We start from the raw sequence: 10,298 nt of genomic DNA, 5'->3' as shown, positions 1-10,298 counted from the left end.
GTGTTTAACAATTCTCTTTCTTTCTTTATTTTTTGATAGTTATTTTCTCCTTGCCAATTCCTATTTTGTGTATTGTGTTTTTCTTTGTCCCTCTGACAACGTTTTCTCCTTTGATGTTAGGAGATGCTTTGATTACTTTGCTGATTTTTTTTTCAGAAGATACATTTATTCATTACTAGTTTCAATGATTATTTTTTCTTTCTCCTCATTATTTATGTTAAGCATGTACTGAAATAAAAAACAGCTCTCAAAAATAAAACAAAACAGATAAATATATATTTCATAAGTTCAGAAATTTCACATCTGAAATTTCTATTTGAGGTTTAAGATTATATACTTTTTGTTTTAACCTCCCTGATTTCATACCAATATCTCTTTTTATATATAGAAAACCTCAGTGCTGAAAAAAAAAGAGAAAACCTCAGTGCTGTTAAAAGCAATATAATAATGCATTTGTTTTATATTATTTGTATGATAATTTCAAAGTAACAATAAATATGAATACATTTTAAAGTTAAAATATCTTTGTTGCTCTTTTTTGTACTTAGAATCTCTGGAGGAATCGAAAAAAATTCTAATGCTATATTGTAGTCACAAGTAAATTATTTTCTCCGTTTTATGCACCAACAATATATGGTTAGATTAATTTCTTTCAGCTTATTTTTGAACTCTAGAACATTGCTTGATTTTGAAGCAATGAAAAGCACAAAACCTTATGTTATAGAAGTAAAATTGCAATAAATGAAGTATATTTGCTAGATCTACTCTATTAAAATCTACCTAGTTAAAAAGTACTTCCGAATGTAACAGCCACCCTGAATGGGAGGGAATGCTACTCCCATTTGTTTTATGGATATTCATTAAGCCAAAAATATGAAAATATATAGAAGATGGAGAAGGAACAAAAAAGCAAATTGGTCATCCAGTACATTAGGTGATTAATATATCCACATTATATGAAATATGTCCCAAATAAGCCGCAGTCCAGTATTTCTGTTTTAGGGGATATTTGTTGGATGATAATTCAAATTGCAAAATGATATTCAATCATGAATACTACAGACATGTACCTGTAACACAGTGTGCCTTCAAGGCAAAGACTTTTCATTTTGGAGCTTAAACGGTGCCATAATGTCACAGACTTCCAGGAGTAAAGAAATCAATCAATATGTTGGTTAGACAGCAGAGGCACCCTGGGATTTATCTGACAAGTGAGGAGATCCCAGCCATTTTTCCTGCTATTCCTTTACAGCTCTATTCAAACTTTTCAATACAAAATCTGGCAAATGCAGCAAAAGGAGAAAGAGAAAGAGTAAGAAAAAATAGAAGTCAAATGTTAAAAAAATAAAAGTAACAATGAATGTGAACTCTCTGACCTTAAATAAAAAGGAAAAAAATGTACAAAGTATGGTGCTGAACAAAGCTTCGCTGGAATAAAGAAAAAGTTTTGGTTCACTGCCTGTGCAGGTTGCTTAAACTACCAAATTTAACTGTGGATATTTTTTTCAGTAACTTCTTTTATTTCACTCCAATTTTAGGTACATTATCAACTTCATCAACATCTTACAGAATTTTAAAGTCAATTAGATATATCCAGGAATATTCTCATCATTGAAACCACATACTGCACTTAAAACAAACATTTTGAGAATAAAGTAAATCACAAGTTCTAATGAATTCACAATGAATTAGAACGTTCAAGATATGTCGCAAATAAATAAAGAAAAACATACCCTCTCATATCAAATAATCTTTATTTAGCCATCTCTACTTACTGTAGTTTTTATTTTTGATACAATGTTAATACATCTTTAAATTTGGTGAAATGTGTAAAATGTTTAGTTTTGAAAGACCCACCATCAGCACTATATTTAGTATATATTCCTGTCATGGTCATTGTTTCTTTGGTTAAGAAGACATGACTTTCGTTTGTGATAAAGCATAAGGAAGGAAGGGTCCTGATTTTTAAATTTTTTGTTGAAATGTTACATATAAGAAAAAGGACAAATCTTAACTGTACGTTTTTAACTTAAATTATACTTAATTGTATACTCTGGCACCAATACTCAAATGATGAGATCTGTTCAGCTTCCCAGAAGACAACGCCAGGTCTTTTATAGTCTACAGACCCTCCATCACCCCACCACCGACAAACGTTGTTGCGATTTGTTTCACAAGTTACTTTTGCTTGCGTTTTAGCTTCATATCAATGAAAACTTGCTGAATATTATGTCTGCGAAACTAATTCATACTGTTATGTCAAGGAATATTTCTTAAGTATTATAAGAGCCATACAAGCTTGCTAGTCGCCTTTATATAAAGGGATTCATTGACATACATCCTACTGCACAGGTGGAGAAGTGTTGACAAATGAGTACATTCATGAAACAACTACCAAAATCAAGATAAATATGTTGATTACACCCAAAGGTTCGATTGATTACGACTTGCAACTGATGCTCCTGAATTATGAGATTTCTGGATTATGGTAATTTCTATGTGGGTTTAGGGAACACTTGCTCTCTCAGACCCTATGAAAGCTTGGGATCCTCCTGGATGATGCTCTGCCCATCTTAAGTGGTTTCCTCCTATAGGTTGTACTGATCAGTACTCAACTGAGGACCCTAAAGGAGACATACGGATCTACAGAATGCTCTGTTTCCTCTGCCTTCTCACCTTGGCTCTGGAGTTCCTGGCTTCATCTCCTAAAATCAAGGAAACTGCCAGCACCAGCCTGAGTTCCAACCCCCCTGCAGCATGCACAGCCCGGGAACTTTCTCTAGACAGAATCACAGCATCCTGGGGCTTGACTCATTTGTTTCTCATCTCTTGGAGATCATTTTTCTCCCTTAACTGATACTTACTCCTTAGGTACTGATTCTTGATAACTTCTTTCAATTCCAAGTTCCTTTCACAGGATCATATGATAACTCATGCCAACATGAAAACCAAAGGGTGAATTCCACTGTCAGGTGGGAATATTGGCTAATAAATGTCCCCTCATACTGCTCCATCTGTCAAGCAGAGGTGACTATTTAAAACCCCAGGAAAAACCTTCTTCATACCTTTACTCCAGTTCACACTCACCCTACACAGAGGGAAACTGCTTTGCATCCTTTAATGCTCTCAAAGTAGAAGTACATTTGCATTTCTGTTAGCTCTTTGTGCTATGATTCTCTTCTAAAATTCATTGCTACTTGATAGAAGAAAATAATATAGAAATGTTTAGTAAAACTCAGGCTAAAACTGCTTAAGAAGTGAGGTGTAAAATCCACCATATTTAGTGATTTCCCTTTTTGTCTCTCCTCTTCCACAGCAACATTCTGGGCACTTACCAGGGGCGCTTACCACAGAACAGGAGGGACAAGGAGTGAATGGAGTTCCCAGACTCTCAGAACAGCTTCATTAAGCCATGTTTTTAAAACGTGGCCTTTGAAGTAACATAGTTACTAGCAACGTAGTTTGTTGGTGCCCAGTTATGACTGAGCCCTAAGGATGATTAAAAGTTAATTAAAAAGCACACCAACTGGACTTGATACCAGAATGACAGCTTATTATTAACAAAGAAGAATGCAACGCTTGCATGAACTAAAATTCTTAAAAGGAGCAATTAATTCATTCATTTCTTTTGGCTAATTAATGGGAAAAACTCAAACCAAAAACTCTTTACTGATTTACTCCAAGAAATTCATAGCTAGGATACCTAGCTAGAAATGCTCCTAACTCTTATGATCTGCAAGAAGTTGTGCATTTTCTTCTCCTAGACTGATCTCACTTTGCACTGGAAAGTCACTCAAGATGAAATGAGAGAAAGGAGTTAGTTTTTTTTAAAAGTTCATGTTTATTGTTTTAACAATTGCTACATAACACGTTATGCAAAAATTAGCAGCTTGAAACAATACACATTTTTAATCTCATAGTGTTTGTGGAGTCCAGGCATGGCTTAGCCGCATTATCCATATCTGAGTCTCTCCAAGGGCTACAGCCAAGGCGTCCTCCAGGGTTAGTCTCTACTGAAGGCTCTTCTAAAAGAACTTTCTGCCTCCAAGATGGCTTGCGTGGGTTTTGGCCAAATTCTGTTCATGAAAGGTAGTTAACGGAGGGCCATATTTCCTCACTGGATATGGGCTAGAGCCCACCCTTAGTTCTTTGTCATGGAAACCTTTCCAACCCAGCAGTTTAGTTCCTCAAAGCCAGCAAGGGAAAGAGTCTGCTAACAAGATGGAAGTCACGACCGTATGCAACATAATCAGGTAAGTGACCTTCTGTGAATTTTGCTTTTTTTCTGTTGATAAGAAAAAAAATTCACTCACTTCTGGAACAGTCAGCCCCAAAATGGCCAGAACAAGATAACTGACAAGCTTCCCTAATTTTTTGTTTCCCTGACCAACTTAGGACCAACCAGAGAAAGTCAGATATGTTCCCCTAAGCAATCGCATAGAATCCTCTAGGCTCCAGCTTTCCCAGGCTGATAGCTTTCAGAAGTCTTTTATCACTAACTACTATGTGAAGTGTTCCTACTCCCCCAAATGACTCTGAGTCTGTCAAAATGCAAAGGTTGGTGGCTTGCTATGGGAAGCTCAGAAAAAACAAAACAAAACTATTTTCCTTCTCATTTGGTTATTCTTCATTTATTCCCACATTAGTGGGGTGAGGACACAAGGGTGTTGATACAAGGATGCAGGGATTGTGGGAGGTGTCTCAGAAGTCTCAGTAGTGCAGAGCTTAAGCAGACATTGTGAATACATTTTGCCACAATTGTTTTTCTTTGCTTTCACTGATGCTAGTCAGTAGTGTTTCTGAATGATATGTTCTATGTTTAGGATTAAAAAAAAAAAGATGCATTTTATTTTATTTAACACACCACTCAAGGACTGTGTAAGAGATTTCCCTGATGTGAGATGGATATGCTCTATGTTGTTATTTACTTCTGTAAGTATCCACTTATTTTTTTACTTTGAATCTCTTACCACATGGGTTATGAAACTTTTATAAGAAGTCTCCTAAAGGAAGAACTGTTTTTCCTCTTCATCCGGCGGTCAACCAGAGATCTACGCCAAAATTGGGAGTTTGGTTATTTGGACACCTCTACATTTTCCCATTTGAAATTGAACTCAACTCTAAATAAGGAAATATATCTGGGAAATATAAACATATTTTCAAAGTAAATAATCATACAACAATTACTCATGAACTTTGTAGCTTCAAAGTTGAAAGTTGAGTAAGAGTTTCAATCATTTATTTATCTGGTCCTTTATAGTTCTTTTCTACATCAGTTAACACCATTTTCCACTGAGATGCTTGTTCCCCACCTCTCTTCATCTTCATACCAATGAGTTGACACTTATGTAACCAACCACCAAATTGTGGCTCCTTATACATAAGTCATCCTGCTTTCTGGTTATACCTGATTTAACCAAATGCTCTGCCAATGGAGAGATGACTGTCATTGGCCTAACGTCACTCTCCAGGGAGTTTCCACAAAAGGTAGAAAGAAAGAGAATAGAAAAGAAAGTAAACAGACAAAATCTAAGTCCCACAAAGAGATGGTCTTAAGAAAAATGTGTGGCACAGAGCAAAGACTGAGAAAGGCAATCAGGTTTGTCACAGGAATAGTCTGAGGATGGCACATTTTTATAGTAAGAAGCAACGAGGGCTTTGGAAGTAAAACGATCACACTGACATTTGATTCATCAGGGCAATTTTAAACGACTGTTGTGCCCATCTAAACATGTAGTTTCATGAGACCTGGACAGGTGGCAGCCCAGTTGAGTTGCATTTCTTATTTCAACCCCCAAGCGTCATTGCAACAAACCCTCATCCTTCAGAATCCTCTGAGCATATTTCTTTTCCTTGAAATCTCTAGTGGCCTTGCAAATAGCCAATGTGAAACAAAGAGGAGCCAGTGAAGAAAAAAATGATGGCACAAACACTTACTACCAGGGTTCATGGGTGGCTCAGTGGGTTAAGTATTGGACTTTTGGTTTGGGCTCAAGTCATGATCTCATTGTTGTGAGACTAAGCCCCATGTCTGGGTCTGTGCTCAGTGTGGGGTCTGCTTCAGATTCTCTCTCCCTCTCCCTCCTGCTCAATCTCTCTTTCAAATCAATAAATAAAATCTTTAAAAAAAAAAAAAAAAAAGGACTCACCCACTCCCCAACCCTTAGCAACATTTTAGATTGAATAATGCATATTGGGCAACATTGATGCTTTTGTGTATGCTAGATCACTGCTGATATATTTTAGCTATTCTGATGACTAGGCCTTCCTTTGTCATTAAGAATGGTGAAACTATTGGTGGAATCTATGTATTTATATATTATGGAGTATCCCTCACCCCAACATATCCTGATGAGGATTTATGAGAAAGAATAATATTAGGAAGCCAATATTTCAAAAAAGCCTTTTAAAAATATGTCTACCCTTAATAATATACATAAAGTCTCCCACTATATCATTTTTAATTAACTAAATGAATCTCATTCCATAGAAGAAACAAAATTTAACTTTATTATTGACTGTGTAAGTGGATAACTTACTGCACTAGTGTACTTCTCTATAATAAAATTCATTCTATAATCTATATATATATACATATATATATAGTATTCATTCCTTTGGAAAGGCAGATTTATTGGTTATACATATGCTAAATTTTGAGTTTTTGAGATGTATCACTAGGTTAACAATGGTTCATTATATCAAAATATTGAGGCCAATTTGTATTCCCATTCAGTTGCTTTTTGGTTATTGTTGGAGGTTAGCAGTTTTTCCATTTTTACTTTTTACTTTTTCATCGGCAAAATACTTAGTGACTTTTGCATTTACTTCACTTTTTAATGATGTTGAATTTTTTTTTGTCTTGTAATTTGAACATGCATTATTTCTCCGTGAATGATCATGTCTTCTGATCATTTTCCTGTGGAGATTTTTATCTTTTATGATTAGCATTTAAAAGATTAAAAAAATTCAAGGGATGAAGCTTATGCCTTCCTTTAATCTTCCTTTTATAATTTCCAATGATTTTTTTTCTTTCTAATATTTCAATTTGGATGTTATCTAGCAACAGAAATGTGTACATTTAAGCTGTTCATGCAGATCAATCATTATTTATTGCATGGAGCTACTGATGTTATTGCTTGTTTTGTCTTGCATTTGATGCCATGTTTGTAAAGTCCAACTGTTTGGAGAACATGCTACCAACCTTCCTATTCTACCATTGACCTATATTTTCATATGCCTAGATTATATGTCCATTCATAAAATATTCAATATACATTAGTGTTTAGTAACAGAAATCCCCTTATTTGCTTTATTTTTTGGGTCTCAAATTAACTGCCATTTATCCTCTATTTCAATGACTTTATGTCAATTATAAAGCAACTGACTGACCCCTGCTGGAATACATTTTCACACATATGACCAATTATAACTGCCAAGGGGACTGCTTTCAAAGATTCATCAACATGGGGGATCCCTGGGTGGCGCAGCGGTTTGGCGCCTGCCTTTGGCCCAGGGCGTGATCCTGGAGACCCGGGATCGAATCCCACGTCGGGCTCCCGGCATGGAGCCTGCTTCTCCCTCTGCCTCTCTCTCTCTCTGTGTGTGACTATTATAAATAAATAAAAATTAAAAAAAAAAAAAAGATTCATCAACATGGGAACTCTCGACCTCCCCTATACCGAGGAGAGCAGGTTTCTAAATTGGCAAGTCCAGCCTGAGACTATTACAGGGAAGCAACAAAGGGTGGTATCCTAATGAACAATAACAAAACTAGAACAAACAAAACAAAACAAAACAGCTGGGCAGAACAAAAATACAACTAATTAACTATGTCTAGGCACTTTTCAATTCCTCCTGACACTACCATAGTTCGATCCTTTATGATTTTTCACTTGAATTGCTTTGGCAGTCTGCTAAATAATCCAACTGCCTTCCATTCTTTCCTCTCTGATTTATTTAACACCCTAGTGCCAGCATGACATTTCTAAAAACACAAATCTAATAATGTTGCTTATACGGTTAAAATTATTTAATGAACCACCAATTTTTTTGGAAAACATGTTAAATCTTTTACCAGAAATAGAAGGCAGGCTATGGACTCAATTCTATTTATCTTTAACTTCTCCTATATTACATCACAGAATCAAATTCTATAAAAATTCCTGGATTTATTAGAGCAGGCCCAGATTCCTCTCACCTGTTGGCTTATGAACATGCCTCTCCACAGAAATGCAAATTTTGAATGCAATTAATCTTTCACAACATCCTGAGTGGACCTTAATCAAAGCACTTATCACCATATATCTTGTTGACGGTTCATAGCCCACTTCAGAATTGAAGTTCTCTGAGGGCAGGGACTATATGTTTCATCTTTGTGATGAAGGCCAAGTGGGCATCATAGAGGAAGGACTCAGATGCTTACTTAGGGAATGCATGTAGGAATATGTGAACGAAGGTTTCTGTGTTAGGGAGAACCTCCTCTCCACGGTATCAAGTGGCTTAAAGCCACTTCTAAACCCACTCAGATCTCCCCTCCTTTCATTCCTCACCACTGGGAAGAAAACTTGGTCTGAGATGTGAAATCAAGAGAATATAATAAACCAGCTAGAGGAGTCTTTTCTCAAAACCTTCTCTGTCAATTCATATTCCAGATGCCTACTCAGAATATACTTTCTCTTCTGCTCTCCACCTTAAACAGTCATTGATCTACCTTGGAGGGATCTATCTGATGTTTTCCCAGGTGGGTAAAAACTCAATCATCTTGAGACTGAGAATTCTGCTCTTTAGGTTTACCAATTAAGCTGATTTTTTTCATCTATCCATCTGATTTATGTGGCAGTCTTTCAACTTGTTGTGAACTCGATATGGAAAGAAAAGGGTTATTTTATTGAACCTCTGAGCCCAGATGATTGTGCCAAAATTTTCTCTGATAGTAGTAAGAATTTTAAGAGATTCAAATGAAACTTTTAAAAGTTAATATTATCTAGGGTGGTATACTTTTGCTGGCTTGTTTTTAATCTGATGACAGATAGAAATCAATTAAGGGTTACTGGAAAATGATAACTGAAGAAAAGAAAGTGCACCCATTAGATGAAGTCTGAGAGTTACTTAAGTCCTCTTATTATCCACTTTTGTGAAGGAAAAAGCTGACACATTGAGAGGAAAGTGACAAGTTAGTATAATAAGCTAATAGCAAATTCACTTACTCTGCTTAATTCTTTGTTTGTAGAGAGGCTGTCTGAGCTACGTTTTCTGCTCTTTCTTTTCCATTTTTACCACAAATTTACCCTCTCATGTAATATGTAAATTGCTTTCTTAATGTGGATTATAAAAAATTGTGTTGCAATATTTCATCTCAAAATCTTCCATTTTGTGAAAACAGCACATAAACAATGAACTAGCACCCATGGAAATGAACATTACCTGTATCCTTATGTTAAATTTTTAAACAAAAGGGACAAAAAATTAAGAAAAAATATTTCATTTACTATCCCAGTATATATTTACAAATGTGAACAATGACAAAAAATGTCTGCAGGAGATTATAAATGATGAATATGAATTTGTTTGTATTTCTGTATTTCTATGGGCACAGACCTAGTGAAATATGTGAGGAAATAGCAAAACATCAAGAATAGATGTCCTTGTCACTTCTTGCTGTGTAACAACTTCAAAACTTGGTTTATATCAACAATCTTTTTTTTTTTTTTTTCCTCACAGATCTGCATTTGACTGGAGTTTGGGTGATTTTGTCTGAGTTTGGCTGGGCTTGCTCACTGTCTGTTGTGGTCATGAATGCTCTACCTGTATCCTTTTACTAGGGCTAGTAACTCTCTGGATGTTCAGGTCATATTTTTCTCATAGCAGGTAGTGGAAGTGTGATGGGGCAAGCAAAATAACACAAATATTTAAACTACTCTTTTGTTCATCTCCTATCCCTTAGGAGTACATTTGTCAGAGAAAATCACATGTCCAACCTCTACTTAAGTTGGAAGCATAACAAAGTGACGTGGCAGGGAAGTAAAGAGTCAGGAACAATAATGTAATCTACTTTACTGAGTATACCAGGAGTTCAGATAATTTTTAAAAAATCCTTCTTTATTTTCTTTTTAAAAGGAAGAAACATTAATTACTAACTTTCACAAATTTGGAAGATAACCAGTGGTTGAACTAGACTCCAATCCATATCTGTTTGGTCCCAAAATTCAGGCTTTCACTTCTTGTACATATTACCTAAGTAAATCACTATCCACATTTAAAAACATATATTCCTTCATCGAATTCCAGTACATTTA

This window comes from Canis lupus, chromosome 1, assembly GCF_003254725.2.
Source record: "Canis lupus dingo isolate Sandy chromosome 1, ASM325472v2, whole genome shotgun sequence".
NCBI classification, from domain to species: domain Eukaryota; kingdom Metazoa; phylum Chordata; class Mammalia; order Carnivora; family Canidae; genus Canis; species Canis lupus.
The sequence above is the reverse complement of the archived record's forward strand: the minus strand, read 5'-3'. Positions refer to the sequence as shown.